We start from the raw sequence: 15,423 nt of genomic DNA on the forward strand, positions 1-15,423 counted from the left end.
TTGGAATGCCTTTGAAAATAAATGGCCATTTGCTGTAAAAGTATATCAGCACAGTACTTGAGTGTGTGTTGTGGTCCTTTGAAAAATCAAAATAATTGGGCAGATCCCTTTTTGTTGGTTTACATATTCTTAATAACTTTTAAATGCTCTAGTATTTTCTTAAATGTCATTGTAGCTCATGAATAATTCAGTTTAAACCCAGCAAGTTGATGGGATCTGCAGTTAAATGGTGTTGTATTTTTAGTGTTTTTTTCCAAAAATTTTACAGAACAGCTTTTAAAATATGCAAATACCTTTTAATGTTCCATTTTCAATGTATCTCATCACTTCTCTCCTTATTGGTCGTTTTCAAAACGTAAAAGAAATGTTGATCATGGTTAATAGCCTGATCTCGGAGAAGTGTAGAAATAATAGGGGATTTCAACTTCCCCAATATTAACTGGGATAGTCAGAGTGTGAAAGGCTTAGAGGGTGCGGAATTCTTAAAGTGCATCCAGAAGAGGATCAGAGGGACCTTGGTGTGAATGTACATAAATCCCTGAAGGCAGCAGAACAGGTAGATAAGGTGGTTAAGAAGGCATATGGGATACTTGCCTTCATTAGCCGAGGCATTAGAATATAAGAGCAGGGAGGTTATGATGGAGCTGTACAAAACGCGAGTTAGGCCACAGCTGGAGTACTGTGTGCAGTTCTGGTCGCCACACTATAGGAAGGATGTGATTGCATTGGAGAGGGTGCAGAGGAGATTCACCAGGATGTTACCTGGGCTGGAGCGCTTCAGCTATGAAGAAAGGCTGGACAGGCTGGGGTTGTTTTCCTTAGAGCAGAGAAGGCTGAGGAGAGACCTGATTGAGGTGTACAAAATTATGAGGGGCATAGATAGGGTAGATAGAAAGGAACTTTTCCTCTTAGTAGAGGGGTCAATAACCAGAGGGCATTGTTTCAAGGTAAGGGGCAGGAGGTTTAGAGGGGATTTGAGGAAAACCTTTCTCACCCAGAGGGTGGCTGGAATCTGGAACTCACTGCCTGAAAGGGTGGTAGAGGCAGGAACCCTCACAACATTCAAGAAGCATTTGGATGAGCACTTGAAACGCCATAGCATACAAGGCTACGGACCAAGTGCTGGAAAATGGGATTAGAATAGACAGGGCTCGATGGCCGGCGCAGACACGATGGGCCGAAGGGCCTCTTTCTGTGCTGTATAACTCTATGACGCTATGACTTTGCTGCTTTTGCAATTCTGTTCCTTTATTTCATAATTTTCTTTCTTTGCTTTTGATTTTCATTTTGCTTCCTGCTGCATAAAGCGGAGGTTCTGATGGCGATTCCTTCGGGAACTCCGTAACACAAGATATACAGGGGAACGATTAGGATGTGCAAAAGCAGGTTCACGTTCACATCTGCGGGTTGACCTACAAACTCCCTGCATGATGGACTAGGAGACCATACATCCAACAAGTACTGTTTACAATCTTACTGTGCTGCTGAAAACCAGGGGGGTCCCAGACCATTTAACACATGTGAATACACAGGCAAATAGCACAGCTGGGGGAGGGGAAGAAATCTCTTCCACTAGACGAGAGCGTGCAAAAGGCATATTCCCTTTCTGTGCTGTCGTTATTTATCGCTTGGCAGAAACTGTATTCCTTAGCAGATGTTTCCAGGAAGGATCTAACATTCAGATGAAAGGCAGTAAAAGCTAATGAAAAAGACATTAAAAAAAATAATAAAACATGCTTGACCTCTTCAGCCATCAGTTCTACACTGCATAAGATAGAATGGGATGGCAATATATGAAATGAATAGCAGGTTGTAGCAAGTTGCAGCTGAAAAAATACTAGACTTAGTACGTTCTGTATTGTGAATAGTTTATAATTGGAAATCAGGATTTGTGACAGGGAAAGACCGCACTGTTCTCTTTCTCCAAATCCTCACTCTGAAAGGATCTGGTCAACTGCCAGAAGCCGTTTGCAGTGATGAATGGCTCACAATGAAATGTTTTCAGAGAAAACATCACTTATGTTTGTGAAAGACCTTCTCAGTAGAAGCCTATGTCACGGCCCGATTTGTTAATTTACCAACATTGTTGTCAACTCAAAACTCTCACAGGCATTCAAAAAGAAATAGTCTGTGTGACTGCTTACAATATTTGACGTTCGGCTGCATTGAAAATATTAAAAATACCTCTGCTCTTTCACACTCTTTCCTCCTTTCAGAGTCCTTGTGAAAAGCCCTAGGCAATTTGGGGCTTTTTCTGTTTTTATTTTGTGTGACTGAAAAGGTCAGTGTAGGTTAAAACTTCTCAAAAAAGAAATCATTTCATTGGGTGTTGCACACTCCGGAAATGACTGTTTAGTTTGGCTTAAAGCAAATAATGAGAACAAATTGCGGGTCTATACACAAACATGGAGCATTTTTACCACATGGCTAAATATCATTCAAATTGAGATAAACTGTTATCTTTTACTTATTTTGAACCCACTACAGTATATTGTATTTTTATTGAGAATTTTACTGTATGGATTGAAGAGTGAATCTACCTGTAACCAACTTCCAAAGTAAATGCAAATACATTTTATATATATGTCTGTCTGTGTGTCTGTATATTTGCACCAACAAAGTATAATAAAGTAAATTATCTGGTCATTGTCACATTGCTGTTTGTGGGAGCTTGCTTGTGTACAATTGGTTGCCACATTTCCTACATTACAACAGTGACTACACTCCAAAAGTACTTCATTGGCTGTAGAGACATCCGGTTGTTGTGAACGGTGCTATATCAATGCAAGTCTTTCTTTCTTTTAGCATTTTTTTCCTGACCTACATTGGCTCCCGGTCCAGCAACTAATGTTCCCTTTAAGCTGCGCAGTTGTGCAGCACTCCAGGGGTCCCACACAACTGGTGAGCCGGCTTTTAAATTGAAAAATCCGCAAATGCACAGACTTTTGAATGGATCATGCAGCCTAAAATAAAATTATGGGGAACATTGCCAGCAACACCTCGATTTAAAAACTCTCATCCTCGTGTTCAATTCCCTTTATGGCCTCGCCCCTGCCTATCTCTATAACCTCCTCCAGACCTACAACCTTCTGTTAATTCTTTGTTCCTCCAGCTCTGGCTTCTTGTGCATCCCCCACTTCCTTTGCCCCACCATTTGCGGCCGTGCCTTCAGTCATCTAGGCCCGAAGCTCTGGAATTCCATCCCTAAACCTCTCTGCCTCTCCACCTCTCTCTCCTGCTTTAAGACACCTCTTAAAGCCTACCTCTTTGACCAAGCCTGTCCTAATGTCTCCTTCTTTGACTTGGGCCCCGATTTTCTCCCAGCCGTCGGGCGGGTTTTCAGGCAGGCAGGGGCCGAAAATCGCAGAAATAGGGGGTCACGACCCCCCACTGCCCGATTCCCCGCCCCGCCCGACTTTCGCCCCCGTGTTTCAGCGGGATCCGAATCAGTCCCACCCACCGCAGGCGGGAATGGTTGGTGGGAGCCTAATGATCAATTATTAGCATGTTTAATCCTATTTTCAAGGGCCCTTGCAATTTTCTGGCTTTCTCCACATAAAACACGCCTGGCGGGAACACCGCTGATGAAACCTGGCGTGAACAGAGTTGGCTTACTTGTTTTCAGCTGCAGGTCAATCAGGACTGAAGAGATTTAAACAGGCAGCATTTGCAGGCTGCAGGACCTTGTTGCTGAAGGCTTGGGGCAACTTTTTGAAGGCTTAGGCACAGCTGTGGAAGGTTGGAGCCTCACACACTTCTCCAGTGTGAGCTCCTGGGAAGCCCCTCTGACCACCCTAACTCAGCGCCTCCTCAATGGAGGCATCTGCCAGAAGCATGGGAGGTCTTTTGTTCCTTCCCTTCCTGGCATTAGAGGATCTCCAACAGCAGAGGAGGCTGGAGCAACTCCAGCAACAGCATCACCAGCAACACCAGCAGGAGCGGCAGGCTGCGGCTCAGCGACCTGGGGCAGCACAGGCCAAAAGGGGCCAGCGCATGGAAGGCTGCAGGCGCAGGAGATACCCCCCAAACAGGGTCTACAGACACAGGGTCAGCTACCTCAACATGACTGAGCAGCAGTGCCAGAGGCGGCTCCGACTTTCGCGAGAGGTTGTGACTGACATCTGCGCAATGCTGCAGCAAGACCTGGAGCCCAGAGCACCAGGTCCACACTACTTGCCAGTGGCCATCAAAGTCACCACCGCACTCAACTTTTATGCCTCAGGCTCCTTCCAAGGATCAGCAGCAGACATCAGCGGCATCTCCCAGGCGGCTGCACACACTTGCATCACGCAGGTAACTGATGCCCTCTTTGCCCTCGCGCACAATCACATCCATTTCACCAGGGATCACGCAAGTGTGACGGCGCGAGCGGTTGAATTAGCTCAGCTGGCAGAATTTCCAAGGGTGCAGGGCGTCATTGACTTCACACATGTTGCCCTTAGGGCACCCCACTGCAATCCAGGAGTTTTTGTCAACCGCAAGGGCTTCCACTCCCTTAACATTCAGCTGGTGTGTGACCACAAGAAGGTGATTTTGCATGTTTGTGCCAGGTACCCTGGCAGCTGCCATGACTCCTTCATACTGCGCCATTCTACTGTGCCTCCACTATTCAATCCGCCTATTAGGATGGCTACTTGGAGACGAAGGATATCCCCTGCACTCTTGGCTAATGACGCCGTTGAGGAGACCAGCCAGTGAAGCGGAGGAGCGCTACAACTCCAGCCACACTACCACCAGATGCATTATCGAGCAAACCATCGGATTGCTGAAGATGCGCTTCAGGTGCCTCGATAGATCAGGTGGAGCCCTACAGTACTCATCAGCCAGGGTCTCCAAAATTGTCGTGGTATGCTGTGCTCTTCACAACATGCCACAGCGTCGTGGCTTGCCGATTTCTGAGAACCAAGAGGCTCCTCACAGAGCCGCCTCGGATGAGGATGATGCCGAGGAGGAGGAGGAGGACGGAAACAAGCATCCTGCAGAGGCCCGCCAACCAGCTGCACCAGTGCGCGAGAACGTTGCTGGGCGGAATGCAAGGAACGCACTCATCCTGGGCAGATTTGCGTAGCCTGGTACATCAAACACTGCAGCCTCACTGCTTCTTAACTGATCATGGACAGTGGCCTATGCCTACACTTTCCTACCTATTTGACCAGCTTGCTGACATCTGCAAGTTATCCTAAGGCCTCTATGTGATATCCCCATTCGCCAAATGACAGACGCCATAACTGCAGCAGCTGCCACCAGATTTTTTATGTACAGGAAAATGATGGCATTAAAACTATTTACAAGACTGGATGGTGGAATAGTTATGTGAATGTGAGCATAGAGAGAGACGGAATGGGTAAGGGTGCATGGATGTGACTGTGAAGTGGGATGTGGAAGAAGAGATTGCTGAAGCTGAGTGCTGTTGGGGAAAGGCAATGGGGATCAGGTTGAGGGTGATGGAAACTTCGTACTTGCTTTCCCTGTGTGGTGAAGGCCATGGAAGCGCTTCCTGCACTGCATCCAGGTGAGACGGTGACTCCCAGAGAGTTTACCTCTGCTGCCACCTCCATCCAGGCAGCCCTGGACTCTTTGGGAGGCCTCTTCCTCCCTGAGCGAGGGTAGAGGACCTCCCTGTGGGCCCTAACCCCATCCACCAAGGTCTGCAGTGAAGTCTCGTTGAATTTGGAGGCAGCTCGGAGTCTTGCACGGGCCACAGCTGCTGCAGGCTCCTTTGCCATCCTGCATGGTTCGTTTGGAAGCCAACAGAGGAAGCAATGCTTGCTGTGGACCTTGAAAGCACCACGAATGATGACATCATACTGTGGGGCTTTCTGACTGGAAATGGACAATTAGCAAGGCTGCCCACACGCTGGAACTTAATTGGCCACTTGAGGGAAAATTGCGTGCAGCTGGCTGACACATTTTTTTTCGGGTCGGAACCCCACATTCGGGGAACCCGCACATTTCCCACACGATCCAGAAAATCGGGCCCTTGGTGTCAATATTTGTCTAATTATGCTCCTGTGGAGTGTCTTGGGATGTTTTACTATGTTAAAGACATTATATAAATGCAGGGTGTTGTTATTTTTTAATGGTATTCATCACCATCCATTTACTGTTAGAAACTTTTTTCGTTGCCAGCTCAGCAATAGATTGCAGAGAATGTAAAAATCATTGCAAGACTCTTCAGAAGCCCAGTAAGTAGCTGTACAAAACAGCATCATCCCAAGTTCAATCCTGGCCTGTGCTGAGTTAGAAGATCTCAGCTGGGGTGATACTACAATTGGCTTCTGCACCCCAAGATAAGGGGTGTGTAGGAATCAGCCAATGTTCACGATCATAAATATTATATGCAGATGGCGGATGAGGACAGGATTAAGTTTGGTTCTGATGCCTCTTACGGAAACATTTTGTAGATGCTAATAGTCAAGGTTCATGCATAGTGGCAACATATCAGGGAGGGCCCATGAAACCATATGCCAACAAAGAGTCAACAGCTTTGGGAGGAAAGAAGGTAGAAAATAGATGAGGGAAAAAATAGAGGATTGTAAATGTTAGATCCGTGTATCTTGATGTGTGTCCTTCAATAATTAGACAAGAGACTGCAGGGAACAATCAACAGGTGTTTACTGGATGAGGGTTACTCTAAAACTAAATGTACAGATCCCTACTCAGGGTTTATATACAGGTGTGGTCACTGCCGGTACTACAGTATACAGGAGCTGTAAAAAGTAGTTCTCCCCTTAAAGGTACATACACTATAATTCCTCCCCTTTTAGATTAACAGTACCATAACATTCATTTAACAATTAAATATCAACTAATTACAATTAACACTTTTAACATGCAACATTAACTGAAAATAGTCTATTTATAAATTCAGTCTTTGGGGAGGCTTCCTGATCCTTTCTGGATAGCGCCTTTCCTGAGTGCCTTGCTCTTGGTGCGGAGGTGATTCTGGCCCCCTGTCGTCGGTTGGTTCATCAGCTTCCGATGCTACTGTTTCTGGGGTAGATGCTACGTGTATGTCGAGTTCATCACCAGGTACGCGAGACATGGGGTTGACTCGTTCCTGTGACTCTAGGATCTGGTCAACATGGCGTCTCACAATGTTCTCCCCAACATCCACTGTGTACATTAGTGGCCCCTGCCGTGTGCATATCGTTCCTGGTTGCCATTTCTCTGTTCGGTAGTCGCGGGCCAAGACTGGTTGCCCTACATTGAAGCTCCTTGTCGGCTTCTAATTGATGTGCTGGAATTGCTTATTCTCAACATCTCTTCGTACATTTGGTCTGAGCAAATCCAGACGAGATCTCAACCTTCGGTTAAAGAACATCATGGCCGGGGTCTGGTTGGTGACTGCATGTGTTGCATTTCTGTAGGCTAACAGGAAATTGTCCACCTTATGCTGCAGTGGAATGTCGTCATCGCACATGGCCCTTACTGCTTTTTTAAAGGTTTGTACAAACCTCTCAGCCAATCCATTTGTGGCTGGATGATACGGGGCGGATCTGTAATGCCTTACCCCATTCCTTTTCATAAATCTTCTAAACTCTTCGGACACAAACTGTGGTCCGTTATCAGAGCAAATCTGCTCTGGCAAGCCGTTCCTGGCAAATATGGTCCGTAGGACTGCAATAGTTTTCTCCGTGGTGGTGGAGGACATTTTGATCACCTCAGGCCATTTCGAGTGCGCATCTACGGCTATTAAAAACATTGAGTACATGAATGGACCAGCAAAATCAATATGCACCCGTTGCCATGGAGATGAGGGCCACTCCCATGGATGTAGAGGGGCATGTGGTGGTGCATTTTGGACCTTCTGGCATCCTGAGCAGCTCTTTGTCAGGTCCTCGATTTGCTGATCGATCCCCGGCCACCACACAAGCCCTAGCAAGGCTTTTCATTTTCACCCCTCCCAGATGGCCTTCGTGAAGCTCATTGAGCACTCTCTCCCTTAACTTGGGTGGAATTACCACTCGGGATCCACACATCAATGTCCCCTGGCATACTGACAGCTGTTCTCTTCTGGATGAGAATGCTGGCAACAGTGAGTCGCCATGTGTTGGCCATCCCTTCACCGTCAATTCATATACCCGAGACAGTGTCGGGTCATTTCGGGTCTCCTTCTCTATATCAGCGTTAGTTACTGGCAAGCGTTCAATTATAGTCGAACAAAATATTTCGACAGGGTCCACTGCTGGTGCTTCCTCCGCAGTAGGCAGTGGCAGGCATGATAGCCCATCAGCGTTTCCATGCTGTTTCGTGCCCTTATATTCGATTTCATATTGGTTCGCCCCTAGAAAAAGGGACCATCTTTGTAGCCGTTGCGCAGTCATCATCGGAACGCCCTTCTTTGGATTAAAGATGGAGACAAGTGGTTGGTGGTCAGTCAGCAAGGTGAGCTTCTGCCCGTGCAGATATTGGTTGAACTTTTTCACCCCCCACACTAGGCTGAGGGCCTCCCTGTCAATCTGGGCGTAGTTACGCTCGGCTGAGGTTAGTGACCGAGGCGCAAAGGCTACTGGCCTCTCCGAGCTGTCCGGGAATTTGTGCGACAGCACCGCTCCAATGCCTTAGGGTGATGCATCACACGCCAACCGAATTGGTAGTGCTGGGTTGAAATGAGCCAACACCTCTTTTGATGTGATCAATTCTTTGCACTTCTGGAAAGCTCGTTTACATTCGTCATTCCACTTCCATGGTACCCCCGTTTGCTGTAGGGTGTTCAGTGGGTGTAGTATTGTAGACAAATTCGGCAAGAACTTATGGTAGTAGTTCACCAGCCCGAGGAACGACCTCAGTTGTGACACATTTTCCGGTGCTGGAGCCTTGACAACCGCCTCAATCTTTTCAGGGGACTTATGTAACCCCTCTTCATCAATAACTTGGCCACAATACGAGATCTGCTTCTGGAAAAACTCGCATTTGTGGCGATTAGCTCGGAGCCCATATTCCTTCAATCTAGTGAGCACCTGCTCCAGGTTGGTGAGGTGATCACTGTCATTTTCGCCCGTGACCAGGATGTCGTCCAAATAACACTGGGTCCCTGGAATCCCTTGCAGGACTTGATCCATTGCCCTTTGCCAAATAGCCGGAGCTGATGCCACCCCGAACATCAGCCGGTTGTATTGGTAGAGACCTTTATGAGTGTTGATCGTGAGGTACTGTTTCGAGGCTTCTTCTACCTCCATTTGCAGGTATGCCTGGGGCAAATCAATCTTAGTGAAGCGTTTCCCTCCAGATAGCGAGGCGAAAATATCTTCAATCCGCGGAAGCGGATATTGTACAGTGTGAAGGACTGGGTTCACTGTCACCTTAAAGTCCCCACAGATGCGAATCTTCTTTGGTTCCCCAGGCGTATTACTCAACGACCTCTTCATTACAGGAACGATGGGTGTAGCCCACTCGCTCCAGTCCACTTTGGACAGTACTCCTGAACGTTCCAAACCTTCCAGCTCTGCTTCGACGGCTGGGCGGATCGCATAAGGTACTGGTCTGGCCTTAAAAAACTTTGGGCTTGCATTTTGCTCTATTTTGATCATCGCTGTTATGCCTTTTAGTGTTCCGAGTTCCTCCTGGAACACTTCTTGTGCATCAGTTAGCTTTTTTGACAGTCGTCCAGGTGTGACGTCGTCATCCTTTATGGCATCTACAGTCAGTGCTTGTATGGAATGCCAATCTAGCTGTATCTTCCGGATCCATTCATGTCCTAGTAGTGGTGGTCCTCCATCTGGCAATACATATAGGTCCATTTTTGGTGTTTCGTTGCCATTATATAATGTTCACCCTTATTTTTCCTTTGGGGTAGACTTTTTGCCCCGTGTACGTCTTCAAGACAATCTCTGTATCTCTCAAGGGTATATGTGAGAATAGCCGCTTGTAGTCCCTTCGGTTTATGACTGTTAGGGCTGATCCTGTGTCCAATTCCATTTTCACTTGGACTCCTGCTATCTTGAGCGTGACCCAGATAGTTTGGTGATCCTTCGTTTTGATCACATTATGTAGTTTCAGACAACCCAGCTCCTTGCTTCTAGAGTCTGTATCACTTTTCTGTTCGTCCACACTACTCTCCGTCACCTTATGTACCTTCTTGTACTTCTCCTGTGGGGATTTCTTGCTGCTGGTTTTCTTTTCCGACCTGCAAACTCTTGCTATGTGTCCTACTTTTCCACACTGTCTGCACACTTGGTCCTTGAACCAGCAATCCTTATGGTCATGTGTTGTTCTGCCGCAGCGATAGCACTTCACTGTTCCATATGACATTTCATTTGTGCCATATTTTTGCGGTCTGCGTTGTATCTCTGCCGCGCCCCGTGCTGCTGCTTCGTGTGATACTGCCATGCTGAAAGCCTTGTCCAGCGTAAGATCCTTTTCTGATAGAAGCCGTTTCTGGGTTCCTTCACTTTGAAGCCCACACACAAACTTGTCCCTTAAAGTATCTGCTAGTCCCGTTCCAAACTGGCAGTGTTTCGATAGCTTGCGCAGTTCCGTTAAATACTCAGCATTACTTTCATCTTTATGCTGGTTCCTTTTGTGAAACTTAAATCTTTCTGCTATCAGCAGCGGTGTGGTGTCTAAGTGGTCCTGTAGGATTGGCACTATGTTTTCAAAATCCTTTTCCACTGGCTTCTCTGGGGTTACTAGGTTTCACAGTAAGCCATACATTTTTGCACCCATTGAATTCAACAATACCAGCGCTTTCTTGTCATCTGGCACTTCATTCGCCTTGCAGTACACTTCTATGCGTTCGACATATGTCGTCCAATCTTCGACTTCATTGTCGAACGCTGTGACACTGCCACTCTTCGGCATCCCTGGGTGTGGTTAGACTGGCTCAAAATGGCGTCTCCCGCGCTCTCCCTTCTTCTTCGCTGCGGCTCAAAATGGCGTCTCCTGCACTTTCCTTTCTTCCCCGCTGACGCTGCTCGGCCCTTGAACACCGGCAGTGCTCTGTGTGTTTTCCTGCATGCCTCTCTCTCTCGTTGATGCTGCTCGGCCCTTGAACACCGGCTACGCTCTGCTCTCTCTCATTGACACCGCTCGGTCCTGAACACCGGCTGCGCCCTATGCGCTCTACCCTCTCTCTTCTTCTCCCGTCGACGCTGCTCGGCCTTTTTCTGTGCCGTCGGTTGGCCCTAGCCGCCGCTGTCCGGGAAGGGTCTGCGCCGTACCTGTTGCCAGCCCGTTTCGCTGGACCACCGTGACTGGAGAACCAAGCCCAGCTCTCAACAGCCTCCCCTGCGATGCTCAAGTCTCCGCTGGATGGTCGACGCCCGTGCTTCTGGACTCGGCCTTCTTCTTTCACTGTTCTCCAGGAGCGAATCCCTGGGAGGTGATGCAGAGTTGCAGGTAGGTTTGAATCTTCTCGTCGCCAATGTTAGATCCGTGTATCTTGATGTTGTGTGTCCTTCAATAATTAGACAAGAGACTGCAGGGAACAATCAACAGGTGTTTACTGGATGAGGGTTACTCTAAAACTAATTGTACAGATCCCTACTCAGGGTTTATATACAGGTGTGGTCACTGCCGGTACTACAGTATACAGGAGCTGTAAAAAGTAGTTCTCCCCTTAAAGGTACATACACTACAGTAAATTTAAAACAGCAATCAGGTATGGTACACATACTACAGAAGGTGCTTTCAGAGTCCTATATTGTCATATCTACTATGCCAAGTGTTCTGCTTATTGTTATACCTTGGCATGGGTTGGTGAATGGGTTTGAAATCAGCTAAAATCTAGTTCACAAAATACACACTAACAATCATGATTTGTTTCTGAACTGGCCAAAAGTAGAATAAACAAAACTTGCAACTTGTTGGTTTCTGTCTTGTTTGGTAAAATTCAGCTGTAATGCAACTAAAAGCATTTTGGGTTCTAGACTACCTGGCCTACAATTCGTCACTCAATGATAGATGTAATATAATTGTTTGTTAAAAATCTTAAGTCCGCATGCACTGCCTGTGTACAAGTGTCAGTCTTGGCTCAGTGGTAGCACTCTTGCCTCGGAGTCAGAAAGTTTTAGGTTTAAGTTCCACTCCAGAAATTTCAGCACATAATCTAGGCTGACACTTCATTGCCATACTGAGGAAGTGCTGCATTGTCAGAGGTGCTATTTTTCAGATGAGACATTAAACCAAGGCTCCATCTGCCCTCTCAGGGCGATGTAAAAAATAAAATCCCATGGCACTATTGGAAGAAGAGCAAGGAAATTCTCCCTGGTGTCCTGGCCAATATTTACCCCTCAACCAAAATCACAAAACGTATGGTCTGGTCATGATCTCATTGCTGTTAGTGGGACCTTCCTTTATGCGTTACCCTGTATTAAGTGAGATGCTTTAGGATGTCATGAAAGGCACTATATAAATGCAAGTTCTTCCTTACAAAACCTTACATCCTGTTGTCATTTTTTCATACTTTTTATCCATTATAAACTTCTATGTCCACATTAATAATGGAAACTGTGGCCTGGATATTTACTGGGGCATGTTATATAGGTGGGGGGTTGGGAGGGAGAATTTCGGATGGGAAACCTGGAAGTCTGGGTTTCCTCACATGCTGGGCATCTTTTGGTCCTATCAGGTTCCCCGCCCACAAGTCAGCCTAATTGACAGGCTTGGCTTCCAGTCGGGCAAGGAGCACTCTGGAGAAGGGGTTCTGATGGGGATGGGTGGGGGGGGTGGTGGTGGGGGGGCAGGAGCTTGGGGACCAGGGTAGCACTCCTGCTCCTCCTGGCCCACAAGCACTGCTGTAAAGACACTTACCTTCACCCTGAAGCTGTCCTCGCCTCGCTTCAGCTGTCAGGTTTCCCGAGGCCTGGGAAACCCAGCAGCCCACAGTAAAACCGGCAAAGCAGGTTAAATCAGAGGCTGCCTTCCTCAGTAACATTAAAATACCAACTCACCTCCTGGGAATGGGTTGGCTGCCTTCCCCTTGTCCCACCTCCGTAAAACTCAGAAGTTAGCGGGTTGGAGCTGGCTTCCCGACAGCAATGTTCCCCCTAATGTGCGCGTGCATGCAGCTGCACATCAATTGGGAGGTCCCACGCAGGCCTCTCACAAGCTGTTGCTGCTGAAAGATACCATGCAGCAAATTTAAAGGGACCACACAAAAATAATAAATTAGAGGGAACATTGTCCAATTTAACCCCCCACCTGCATCCAATCCCACGTGCTCATCCATGTTAAAATTCCCCCGTGTATGTAAACATGCCACACTGTAACTCTACCCTTCTGCCAGTGGTGGCATTGTAGCATACCAGTTTTGTGTCTTCCAGCTCATACTGAAGAGGAACTCTTATGCTCCAACCATCTCTACTGCTTTATTTTTCAAATTGCCTTAAGTTTTGCGATTTAACTATAAATAATTACTTAAAATCAAGTATAATATGAAAATATACTAGGGACTGAATTACATCTGTGTGCTCTGATCTAATTATCCCCAGCCTCTAACTTTGCTTCAGCTGAAGATTCTTGAGTCATGTGCAATGCCACAGAGAGTGACTGGTCTCTTATAAAAGTCTATGATCACAATAACGCTGTTTTATTGCAAAATTTAAGAGTAAACCATGACGTTATTCCAAAAAATGTTACACTCAGCATCAAAAGGAAACACAAGGTTTATAGTATACAACATCCTTAAATTATGCCAGGTTTATTTAAAATGCACAATACAATCCCAATTCATCTATGTTTAAAGTTCTAAACCTGTACACAATATGTGAGTATTGCACAGATGAACCAATAGGCAGAACATGCACCTAATTTTGAACCCAACTTAGAATTGTCTACAGGGAATCTTGTATTATTGTCAGCATCATACTTATCTACTAGTTTCTAATGACTTAGGTTTGCCATCTTGTCTTGTTTTACATATTAATGCAATTCTTTCCAACTCTTGCCAGCTAGTTTTATTGCTGCAATGATGTCATACCCTATATAGCCTCTATTCCATTTTACGTCATGTTGCGTTTAATGACTCTGGTGTATTCTATTTACTGCCAATACGATGAAGCTACTGCTCCACTAAAAGCCTTTTCTCATCAAGCCTCTTTTATTGTACCTTTACTAAATGCTGTCAACAGCAAAATATTTCATCAAGCAGATCTGGGAAGGCTCTTGGGCCTTGCACTGAGAGTAGGTTGTGAAGGATAATGGATGAGTGCCTATGTTCAATTATTTCCCTTTCTACTCATGAACTGACCTGTGAGCTCAATTAATAAATGTTAATAAAGAAATAAAATGGATGAAGGGGCAGAGGTTCATGGTCAGATTGTAGAATCTGTTGACAGTGCTTAGGTCAAAACATTGTGATGAGAAGTGGAAGTTGCATGCTTTCAGTGTGGATCATTGTTAGAACCTTGAAGCAATTGGGTGACGACATCAGCATTAGGAAGATTAGAGCAGTAACAGCGCATAAGAAAGGAAGGACAGAGGGAGGAGAAAGTCACTGCTCGGAGCAACAAGATATCAGGTCTGAATAGATAAAGTCAGATAGAGTCAAAAGTACGGGAAGGACATTTGGAAGTCTTCGGCATATTTGAGTATATCTTGGTATGGCTGCTAATATATAGTTTTATGGTAAATGAGCTTATATGCTGGTGACCATGGCTATAATAAATAAGAAAATGTATTTTGTTAGTGTGCTGTATATTAAGTGTATACTTGAATAGGATTGCCCATTCCCATTCTGTGTCATTATTCAGACTTTGGTCTTTCTACATTTTGCTAGTCTCAATTAATGTTCCCCCTAATTTTTTTTGGGTGCACGGTCCCTTTAACGAGCTGTGTGGCCATGCAGCTTAGTGGAACATTGGTCTCAATTGTATACATTATATATTGTGATCATAAACATTAAAAATCACAAAGTACTATTTATCCTCCTACTAGCTGGAGTGCCCGGCGGTGCCGAGGGTTTTTTGAGAGAGAGAGAGACTGGGGGGGGGGGGGGGAAGAGAGGCCTGGGGATCGAGCGAGAGACTGTGGGGAGAAGAGAGAGACTGGGGGGGGGGGGGGGAGGTGGAGAGAGAGAGAGAGAGAGAGAGAGAGAGAGAGACTGGGGGAAGAGAGAGAGAGAGAGAGAGAGAGAGAGAGAGAGAGAGAGAGAGAGAGAGAGAGAGAGAGAGAGAGAGGGCTGGATTTAGTTCGGGATTAGCCTGGAGAGAGAGGGGGGGAAGGAGCGCCTCAGGCCTGGCCTGATGGACCTCTGCGAAGGAAGGAAGGAAGGAAGGAAGAAGGCGAGCTCTCCCTCCCTCTCCCACCCCCTCACTCTTCCCTCCCTCACCCTCTCTCTCCCCCTCCCTCCCCGCTCTCTCTCCCTCTCCCCCTCCCCCTCCCGCTCTCCCTCCCCCTCTCTCTCCCTGCTTTCCTCTCTGTCCCTCCCTCCCCTCTCCCTCCCTAGCGCCTCAGGCCCGGCCCGAGTCACCCCAGCTGAGC

Source organism: Somniosus microcephalus, chromosome 1 (genome assembly GCF_052327205.1).
Source record: "Somniosus microcephalus isolate GS21.2 chromosome 1, FLI_Smic_1.0, whole genome shotgun sequence".
In the NCBI taxonomy this organism is placed as follows: Eukaryota; Metazoa; Chordata; class Chondrichthyes; order Squaliformes; family Somniosidae; genus Somniosus; species Somniosus microcephalus.